Raw genomic sequence first — 12,210 nt, 5'->3', positions numbered from 1 at the left:
TGAAAACAACACACACAAATTATATTGGGACAGGACACTACTCACAGACAAAACTATCCACAATAATAGACCAGATATTACACTTATAGATAAAACGCAAAAATCCATTTGTATTATAGACATTGCCATACCCAACACTAACAACTTAACTAAAACACATGCAGAAAAACACCGCAAATACACCGATATAGCTATCGAGCTTAAGACGCAATGGAGAATGAAATCTACTGTTATAGTTCCCATTATTCTTAGTGCTACGGAGTTATACCAAAGACAATACACCACAATTTACAACTATTAGGTTTAGACAAAAACACATACAAACATTTACAAAAAGCAGTCATTATCAACACATGCCATATTGTTCGTAAATTTCTAAACATAACACAAGATACTACATACAGAAATGATCCACAACGTATACATGTAAACAACAGCACTCCCTCACAACACGGTACACAACATACTGTAATATCTCCACCTCTAACCCAAACAAACACACAAATACAACTTACCGAACAAACAAGTACAACAAATGATACAACATATACTACATTCAGAGATTCACCTCTGAAGCAAACCACATTATCACGACCCATTAGTATTCAACCCAAACGCAAAAGCCTAAACAGCACTTTAGACTCACAACATGACACACAACATACTGTAATATCTCCACCCTTAACTCAACCAACCACACAAACACAACTTCCTGAACAAACAAACGCAATAAATACAAGTAACGCAACATGCACTACAAAGACGCCCTCACCCAATAAAGTTACACGGCCTAGCACAGCTAAAAAACACAATACTCTTTCCTCTCAGAAACACACCTCGTTATCACAACCCACTCGTACTCAACGCAAACGCAGCAACCTTAACAGCACTAGAGGCTCACAAAATACCGTAATGTCTCCACCAATAATGCGAGCAACAACACAAACACAACCTCTAGAACAAAGAAACACCATAAATACAAGTAACGCAACTTGCACTACAAAGACAGGTCCACCCAATAAAGTTACACGTCCTAGCACAGTTAAAAAACACAAAACTCCTTCTTCACATAAACACACCACGTTATCACAACCCACTCGTATTCAACCCAAACGCAAAGCCAAAGAAACACTTACACAATAAACTCTATTTAATAAAATTACAGGAATTATTATAATGATATTTTTGTTTTGTTTTCTTCTTTCCTGATAGCGTTGACTAGTGGGGCCATTAATAGCTATGTTGGTAAGTATTGAATTACATACTATCTCTAGATTTCCAATGTGAGTGTGTGAATATTTATTTTATTTTATTTTTTATTTTTCTTTAGAACCCTACATAACTTCACCAGACACAGACACAGACACTAATCGTTACTTGATATTAATCCGTACGATTAGTTAACCAGGCTAGACCTGAGTTCTCACAAGAAACACCGACAATAATAATAATAATAATAACAAGAACAAAGAAACACCATAAATACAAGTAAGGCAACATGTACCACAAAGACAGGTCCACCGAATAAAGTTACACGTCCTAGCACAGCTAAAAAACACAATACTCTTTCTTCTCAGAAACACACCACGTTATCACAACCCACTCGTACTCAACCCAAACGCAACAACCTTAACAGCACTAGAGGCTCACAAAATACCGTAATGTCTCCACCAATAACCCAAGCAACAACACAAATACAACCTCAAGAACAAAGAAACACCATAAATACAAGTAAGGCAACATGTACCACAAAGACAGGTCCACCGAATAAAGTTACACGTCCTAGCACAGTTAAAAAACACAAAACTCCTTCTTCACAGAAACACACCACGTTATCACAACCCACTCGTATTCAACCCAAACGCAAAGCCAAAGAAACACTTACACAATAAACTCTATTTAATAAAATTACAGGAATTATTATAATGATATTTTTGTTTTGTTTTCTTCTTTCCTGATAGCGTTGACTATTGTGGCCATTAATAGCTATGTTGGTAAGTATGAATTACATACTATCCCTAGATTTCCAATGTGAGTGTGTGATATTTATTTTATTTTTTATTTTTTTTTAGAACCCTACATAACTTCACCAGACACAGACACAGACACTAATCGTTACTTGATTTTAATCCGTGCGATTAGTTAACCAGGCTAGACCTGAGTTCTCACAAGAAACACCGACCATAATAATAATAATAATGTGTCTTTATTAGAATAACGAGTGGCATTTAGGTATTATTATAACCATATAATTAACAAGTTTACCCGTTAATCTAATGAGGCGAAGTTCAGATGCTTTGGTACAAAGAAACCGCGCATCTGCTCTTCCACTTAACCCCTTTAGATTACATTACTTAAATATAACGATAGTGGAAAATTATAGTTATAGTAGGTGGATGAATAAACAAAAAATTAAAATTTAAATAAAAAAATAAAAACATTATGTCTTACGCTAAATGAACCAAAAATCAATATAAGGAAATCAGATATAAATGATGGATGTGTACAAAAAGAAATCAAACAGAAGACGTAATGTCGTACAATTTATATCAAAGAGGATGACATTAATATTAAAAAAATGAATTAAAGACTCATGTTTTGTCTATCCAGTGTAATTTTAAATAATTTAGTTTTAAATGAAACCATTCCAAGCATGTTAACATCAGTAGGCAGAAGATATGATCAGATCAGATAAACAGAGTATCCACTAACACATAATATAAAAGATCTACGCGAACAATACCAAGTAAAAAAAACAGTTACTACAAAAGACCTAAAATGCAAATGTTTCCGCTGCGGTGCTACGGATCACGAATCCAACGAATGCGGCGCAAATAATGTTACATGTCACAAATGTAAAAACATAGGACGCCTTGCCCGTATGTGTCTGCAACACAATTACAATATAAATATAAATAGAACGAAAGAAAATATGATCCTATTAGATAATCTTGTCATAATAACCGACGATTGGAGCGATATCAACTGGATATTTGGGGAATCCTCTTAAAAATACATGATCTCCGTAAACACAGAGCCACACTAACGTCATTGTCGTTGAAGGATTCAATTATAAAACACGACATATCGGAAATAAATTCGTCCCAGTTTACGTGAATTCGTATACTCTGCCAACACAGCGGCGGCAAATGTGTCTGGCTACTGACGTCACGCAGTCTAGTCTCGCGCACAGGTCCCTTCTGGGGTACAGGTACGTTTTCTTTCTTCGTGCCAACCCTTGATTTTAAAGTGCTTAGAGCGGACGTAAATATCAATATTTTGAGCTCAAATTTTTGTAGGTCGTTTTTAATAACAACATCTCTCAATTTTAGTTAAAATAAAACAAATACCAAAACTGTCGAACCTCCCTGTTAGCCGTCACATATGTCCAATGTAAATGCCAAGATAAAATGTTCCACGGAAAGCTATACATAATCAACACAGAAGTTGATGCTATTTTCGGTCTTAGCCGGATGAAAGAGCTCAATACACTGAACTTGTCCAGGCTATATATTTTTTACAAAAAAATTAGTTACCGGGCGAAACCGGGTTTTTCAGGCAGGTGAAATGAATAGAAATTGGGAGAAAATAATTAAAACAGCTGAATTTTTCCGCGGGTGAAATCACGGGGGTAAAAAGGGGTGGTTTTCCAAATTGTGGCAAAACTATTGAATTTAGACGAAAATGTTCAATGTAAAAGTTATAGAGATTAAAAAAATGAGCAACTTTTGTATCTGCACTATTTTCACATAATCTCCAATTTTCCTAGAAAAACCGGGAAACTGTTTTTTTTCATTTTTTATTCTTATGTTTGCGAAAAAAAGTCATAGGGGTTTGAAAATTGGAGGAAACATAGCTTGTTTTATGATAAAAAAGAAGATAATTTGGGCCCGTAAGGTTGAACCGTTTCCAAGATCTCACGATTTCTGAAAAAAACTACCTCTTTTTCAAGAGGATGAAAAATCTATTTTTTTTCATTTAAATATTCTCTTTTGTTATCTTATGCTCAATTGTTTTAGTTAAAACACCTTTATGTTTTATTTTTATGTATATAGCGTCGGTTACTGTGGCCGTTAGCTATTTGGTAAGTATTACTTACTATTTACATACTATTTCTATATTTCTTTTAATAAATTAGTCTTTTTCAGGAAATTAAGCTTATTATTTCTTTTTTCTGCATTTTTACCGCAATAAAAGCAATTCGAAGTAAAATCGAATTCTTTTGCTTCCTGAACAATTGCTTTTTGTTCACTGACTATTCTTCCTGCTTGTTTTATGGTGATGCAATTGCGTTGGGCCTGTTGATAAACTTGCAAAATCTGCAATAATAACGTTAGTTTTATCGGCCAAAGCAAATGATTTGAGATGTAAAACCTGGGATAAACTTTATGAGGATTTTATTCATAATTCCTGTAAATTAACGATCAACGGGCCCAGCTTAATCCCATCAGCTGTAAAACAGGCAGGAAGAAGAGTTAGTGAACAAAAACAAATTGTTCAGGAAGCAAAAGAATTCGTTTTTACTTTGAATTGCTTTTATTGCGGTAAAAATGCAGAAAAAAGAAATAATAAAGATGTTTTAATTAAGGCAGTTGGGCACTGGGAAACAAAAGAAAATATTTTAGCAACATTAAAGAGGAGAGAGAAAACAGATTTCAAAAACTTTTTATTAGCGCGGGTCCAATGCGTTAATTTAGTTGCAAAAAAAGCTATTTACCTACTGTCAAAAACGGTATATCTTAAAACTGTTCCACCAGTTTTTGCCGCTTTTCTTAAAATTTTTCTATTGAAATGATATTTTTTATTTTTGATTATTAAAATGTAAGTCTTTACGAAAATTTTGCTACCCTGCGCACCTCTGTACGATGAAAAATAGTATATTAAGATACAAGTGTATAATCAAGTCTTTAAAGCACGCGCAACGAGTTTAAGGGCACGACGCAAAGCGGAGTGCCTTTAACGTTGCAAGTGCTTTAAAGACCAATTATACACGTGTATCTTATAGTATTTTTTATTATACCTGCAGTATAATTTAAAAATAGGAAATACAATGAATGAAGTCATATTGACGTTATACTCGAATACATGTTTAATTAAGTGGGCTGGGTGTTCGAAATTTCACGATTGCCATGGAAATGTCACTTGACGTTTGCTTATAATCATCATCATCTTTGTAAATAAAACGATTTCCGTTGAAAAAGATAATACATCGTCCATTAAATCGCTTGTAAAATCTAAACAAACGTTGGTAGGTGTAAAATCCAAATCCAGTAAAGCCTATTATAAAGAATATGAAAAGTTGTTTCCATGGATGAATAGGAAGTTACTTACGAATACAGTCTTAAATGCATCCATAATGCTGGCATATATGAAGCAAATGTCAAAGGTATTTAAATCTTCTATATTTTGGTGCATTCATTCAAAATTTTAAAACAATGCTGCGATTAAAAAGTGGAACAGATTTGGAAGCATACCCTAAATTACGCGCGTTTGTGAAAGCTTCAACCAAAGGATAGGTACAAAAGCCAAAGAAATGTTCTGCATTTACAGAAAGCGACCTAAGAGGATTTTTTATTTCATCCAGATGACAGTTTCAAAAGTCATACTTGAAGTATCGTTACTTAGCAACTTTAAAGCACGTGTGTTTTAAAGGCCCTTTTTCGCACGCATTTGAGTGTTTAAAACGGAGATTGTGATTCAGGTATAATAAAAAAAATTTTTTTCATCCCCTTGAAAAAGAAGTAGTTTTTTTTCAGAAATCGTGAGATCTTGGAAACGGTACAACTTTACGGGCCCAAAAAATGATCTTCTTTAGCATAAAACAAGCTACCTAGAGGTACATTGCCTCCACAATTTTTGTCTTCAAAATTTTACACACTTTGTCTTCCGAATTACTTCAAGAAATTAAGCTTAAGGTACCATTTGTTGAGCTAAGGCAAAATAATACTATTTTTGCAGTTAACAACACAACTTCCCCACTTATTAAGATCTTGATCACTTTAAATAAGTTGTCCTCAGTTAATGATATCGACTTTTTTCACGATCCCCTAAATTCAATAATAAATAAAATTAGATCTTAAGTCCTAATATTTGTTCAGAGCCCCAGTGCCATGTAATTGGAATTTTTATTCTGTATGGTTTCTGGTTAAACAAATAAACAAATATTTTCTGTCGATTGATCATGAAAAACTATGTTGGTATGCAAATTTTCAGATTGAAATTATCAATGAGAACCTAAATACTGGTGTCGGTTTGCGTATAAAACAGTGTGTATATAGCTGGTGGCCGGGGGGTAACTTTAATGGGTGGTTTACCTTGGTTTTAGCATTCACCCGGATAGTGTTATGTTTAAAATTATAATATGTACCCCATGCACATGGAGTGTCACAACATTTTATAGGCCGTGAAGTTCTCTTTACAGAAAAATCAATAAAATCAAACTTGGATGGTCTGGTTATAAATTAATTTAGTACAGTCTGTGTTCAACTTCTGAGTATCTTTTGCAATTTGTCTATATTCATGTATTATTCTGTATCTTAGCTCTTGAATATTGTCAGGTGGAGTAATACCGTTTTCAAATGTCCCCAAAGTAAGAAATAAAGTTGAAACCGTGGTGTCTATACTATGACACCCCCAATCCATTTACCAGGATACCTTCGATTAAATAACTAGCATTTCCTTGTTAAAATTGCTTCTGGGAAAATCGGCCCGCCCAATAATATGATTCCCAAGAATTCCTAGAGAAACATTCATTTTCTGCGGAAATTGCGTGCGATCTTTTCAAAGCAAGTGTGGAATTTTGAGATGTTTCTTGTAACTTTTTTTTATAACACACTGATCCATTAACCCATATTTAATGCTCGATAATGTTATGGGTATGTATGCATTTGTAGCGCATTTTTGCAAATTTATTTGTAAAAAGTAGCTTTTAATCTCACTTTGGCTTGCTGGCTGGCTGGTTGGCTGGCAGCCAATGTGGGCCCGTAGAAGAACTCTTGTAGAAAGGCAACGGGGCATCTACAAAGCCGTGTAATTTGTCAACCTTAGGGACAGGGCTACATGATGTGGGGTTGGCGACATCTGGGCGTCATCCTCGAGAGTAGTTTACTAACGTGAAGGTTTTTCAGTTTTTTCCTATCTTCTACTACAGTTTTGGTCCGATTCTTTTCAAAATGGTGTCGTCGCAAAGATGTTGTAAACGCGCACAACTCCTGCGTGGCGGAATTTTGTTTTTTGTCCTAGGGGCGAAATTAACGATGTTTTACAAGGCGAGAGTGGGCGCGTCTTCGAGAGGTAGTCAACTTCGGGCGCCTTTTCCCTTCCGTTGCGAATTTTGTCACGCGGTTTAACGTTTCGTAAATCTCGAATCGCTGTTTATCTTTCTCGTGTCGCCAATAGAAGCTCGAGCAATGAGAAGTGCCCAAAATTAAGTACTATCTTGTGGAAGGTTTTTAGCGAAATCCACCAAAATGTGGATGTAATATAAGTATGCAGTGACTTCAAACGCGAATTTGGGGTGAAGGGGCGTAGGCGTAGGAAGTGGGTACAGTCAAAGGGAATGTGATAGCCCCCGACACGATCTTACTGATGGCGGAGTCAAACCTTCAAACGCGAATTGCGGATGAACGGGACGTCGGAAGTGGGTACCGTCAAAAGGAATGCGGTAGCCTTCGACAAGATCTTTCATTGATGGTTGTTATGTTTTATCGCCGTTTTGGCGATAACGCATAAGAATTTAAACACGAAAAAAATTTAATTTTATAATGCTCTTATAAGGCCAACTGATACACCCTGGCAGTTACAAGGTAACAATATCTATAGGTCTAGATCTAGGTATAAATACAATAATTGTTATAATCCGCCTAATACGGCGGGACTTAAATGTCTAACACAAAAATATACGCAGGCCCCTCTTCACACATCCATGCACCCCTCCACATACACACATGCAACAAGTAAGTACCACACGATAACAGCCTTTATCAATTAGCTACCGAATACACCTCAACACAAGAGGGATTGATCCGAACAGATCTAGTTTAACAACAACAAAAACTGGCTCTTACAATACTGAGCTGCTCGTGGTTTGGACGCCGATACATCTCTTTCCGTTATAGTGATCCACCCTTGATGATTTGTCGTGGTGATCAGAACCCAAGGTGTGCACCGATTGAAACTCTGCTTCTTTTCTGACTGCAATAGGCGAGAATCCAAAGCGTCAAGTGAGTGAATTTAGCAGTCCCCGTATGGTGAATGACTACTGCTTTCGGTTATGGCGGCTCCTGTCTCCCAATTATGTTGTGCGTGAATTCCGCTACCCCAAAATTACGGCTCCGATCGGAAACAAGTCTTCACAAAGCAATCACTTTCGCAACCAGTCAATTTAAACTTTCCACAAATGAATGGGGCAACAATTAATTTAAACTTTAAAACCTAAAAAAACAAACTACAATTAAACCCACGAAATACTACACGATTAAACCCCCCTTTTTTATGAAACTTACCGCAAAACAGCGGCTCTCCTACTAATTTTCAAATTCAATGAATAATTATCGCCTTAGTAACTTTAATTGCGATTTCTGAATCTGTACAGTGCGCACGGCTTCGCAAATCTCTTTCTCTGTGCCAACAACCGCCTTACCCAAAGCAGCGATTATAAACGCAATTTTCCCCAAGGTTCCACTGTATTATCTAAACCAGTCCACGAATGGGACAAACCAACTTACATAGAACATACGAGGGGCATACAAAATGTACACAGCACAAACTTGATACGTTACATGGTTGAGTCAAAAGTGGCTAATAGAATACTAATCTGCCACGCAAAAATGCGCTGAAGTGCCTTCGATCTTACACGAGAACTTTGACAATTTTATTGAATACTCGGTGCCATGGTGTAGGTATAATAAAGACACCATGCTCGGCGCATATATCGGTTTTCAGGTCCATACAAAAAGACTATTTCAATTGATTGAGGTAACGTGTTTCCCATTTTCAAATTATTTCTGTCAACTACACGATTTTAATTAACTCGAATAACAAACGCAAAGTAGCAAACACAGAGCAACTAATAACAAATAAACAACAAATAGTAAAAAGTATCAAAAAGGAACAATTATTGGAAGAATTTAAACGCAATTTCTACACATTTAAATTGACAACTAAGAGGATATAACTGCCGGTGTTTTTAAGGGATGACACCAATCAAAATGTGAATTATTGTGAAGTGTGTAAAATTTATTTATTTTGTATTTGCCTTGGTTTTTTAAAATTAATTCATCGGACCATCCAAATTTGATTTTGTGGGTATCTCTGTAAAGAGAATTGTATGAGGCGCATATTATAATTTTAGGGGTAGCAGTGAGTTCTTCCAATTAGTTGTTAGTCAAAATAACAGATTACAATTGGTGGTTCGGTTTGCAATGAAAGCCTACAACATGCCACATTTTGTAAATTTTAAATTTTACAAAATGTTCTTTCTAACACACAACTTCTTTATAATAATATTAACGACATTTTCTGTTTATTGAGAAGCCAATTTTTGCTTCTTAAATACTTGGACAACATTAAACGGAAATCGTCCGTTCATAAATACTTTTAGGCCATTGCCCTCTTTCTCCACAACATTGTCTAATCCTCATGTGTTCAGGTTTTAAATTAGGTGCTATATTTTACTATTCAAATTGCCACCAAAGGATCGATAGCACCTGGCCAGAATACTTACAAAAGATTGCATACGAGAAGCTTTTTTTCTTGAAACGTGAAATGAGGTAGTAAAGTTGCGTAAGAAATTTATAAGTTCAAGTATTAGCAGCATTTAGCAACAAAAGAAATTCTTCCTTATTGTCGTGAGTGAAAGTTCATTTTATCTGAAGTAAAGTACTAGATCTGCAAACAATACCTGGAAACGTGACGAACATAATTTTCTACTTTCTCACTAAAAATGCGTGTTTAATGATTCAACAAATGTAGTCTCAGTACAGAATGTGTAATTTTACACTGGGAGATAAATTGATTCTCCCAAAGGTCTAACGCAAACTTTGATCTATCTGTCCCCTAATCAGAAAATCATTGTATTTGCACCATTGAATAAGGCATGTCATTGAGAGCACTGAAAGTAGCCTGTCACGCTGGTCCGGTGGTGAACAGGTCTGCATGATGTTCTGCATCCTCTCCAGGTGCTCTAGAGACATGAAACATGAATGGGACCATTTTTTCCATATTTTCGTAACAATTTACAAACGCGTTAGGTAATTAAGATGTTCCCAGCACAGAAGCTGATTAAATAAATGAGTAATAGACTTGTACCCTCATAACGGGCTCGTACAGTATTTAATTTTACGAGCAATTAATTAATTCGTGAAGCGCAAGCTTAGATCGTTCAAAAACGAAACGCTCGAAACATTTATGTATCGACTGCAGCAGCTATACCTGCAGTACTTAATAGATGTAATGTTATACGGACACTTAAAAACTTTATGTCTCTATTAAGTACCTACGTCTTATTAGAAAACTACTCACATGCAAGTTACTCGCTGGAAATAAAATTAATTAAAAGTCCTGTCGGCACATGTGACATTTACAGCGGCGGTAATTTCATTGTTTGTAGCAACTTTGTTCTTTATTTTCTTCCGACGACGTGTCTGCACTAACACTTAGCGTTCAGGGCTAAATGAATAGCCTTAGAGCGACTTCGGGTGTCATTTTCAGTTTTAGTATATTCTGAATCGTATTCAATGTGGTATCTGCTGCATTGGGCTTATAATGTGAAAATCCACCCTCAATGCAAGAGCCCCTCTGCTCCAAACTACACTCAAAATGACGTCCGAGTACAATATCGAAATGTCGAGTTTCTTAACGGACCATAATTTTGTGTTCATTTTGTGCTATTTTTGCCGACTCTAATATACATTTTGTACTAATTTTTTCATATTTTGTGCTGTTATAGGTTGTCAGTTATTAGACTTTTCGAAAGTAAAGAGTTTGTATTGTCATAATTCATAATTCAATAATTGTCTAGAAAAATTGGCCCTGATGATACGAGAATGTTCTCGTGTGATCGGCTGTTTTCATATATAATACCATGAGTAGTCGAAGTATTGTCGATAATTTTTGAGGTGCTGAGCGTAACTAGCATGAGTGGAACAGCACCTCAAAAATTATCGAATATACTTCGACTACTCATGGTATTCGAAGGACTATTCAATGAATCAAAAGAAACTTTAAGGGTAATTACCCACGCGAATTTATATTTATACGTGATAAACCCGAAGCCATGACATTATTTCCATGACAACAATAAACGTCAAAATAAATTACGGAAGTTGCTTTTCATTCTGCTATTGCTATTCGAACTTTTGTGCTCCAAGCTAATTCGTTATGAGTGATCAAATTAAAAGATGTGGTGATAAGTCGGTTGTCGAAATTGATTACCAAACTAAGAAGAATGTTCCGATTAATCCGAAAAAATTTCGCGACATTTCACTGGTGGAAGTTTGACAAATGTCATTGAATAATCGCATTAAATTGTCATATATAATACCATAAGTAGTCGAAGTATTGTCGAATATTTTTGAGGTGCTGTCACGAATGCTAGTTACGCTGATTAATACCACGAGCGCTTGCGCGAGTGGTATTAAAAAGCGTAACTAGCATGAGTGGAACAGCAGCTCAAAAATAATCTACAAATACTTCGACTACGAATGGTATTCGGAGGACTATTCAATGAATCAAAAGAAAAATTAAGCATAATTACCCACGCGAATGTATTTCCATGACAACAATAAACGTCAAAATAAATTATGGAAGTTGCTTTTCATTTTGCTATTGATTCTATTCGAACTTTTGTGCTCCAAGCTAATTCGTTATGAGTGATTAAATTAAAAGATGTGGTGATAAGTCGGTTGTCGAAATTGATTAACAAACTAAGAAGAATGTTCCGGTTAATACGACAAAATTTCGCGTCATTTCACTGGTGGAAGTTTGACAAATGTCATTGAATAATCGCATTGAATTGTCGCTGAAATACCACACGTGAAATTATCACTTATAATTGCACAAGAGGTTTGTATTTTACCGAGTAAATTTGGGTTGTTTAGGTAATGAAAATTTGTTGCCTAGCAATTAGACGAGAAAAACTGTCAACTAATAAAAATGCGACACCGCAGGTGGAGCATTTTTAGGTTGACAGTTTTTCGAGTTCAATTGCTA

This window comes from Photinus pyralis, unplaced genomic scaffold (assembly GCF_008802855.1).
Source record: "Photinus pyralis isolate 1611_PpyrPB1 unplaced genomic scaffold, Ppyr1.3 Ppyr1.4_LG2, whole genome shotgun sequence".
Lineage (NCBI taxonomy): Eukaryota > Metazoa > Arthropoda > Insecta > Coleoptera > Lampyridae > Photinus > Photinus pyralis.
The sequence above is the reverse complement of the archived record's forward strand: the minus strand, read 5'-3'. Positions refer to the sequence as shown.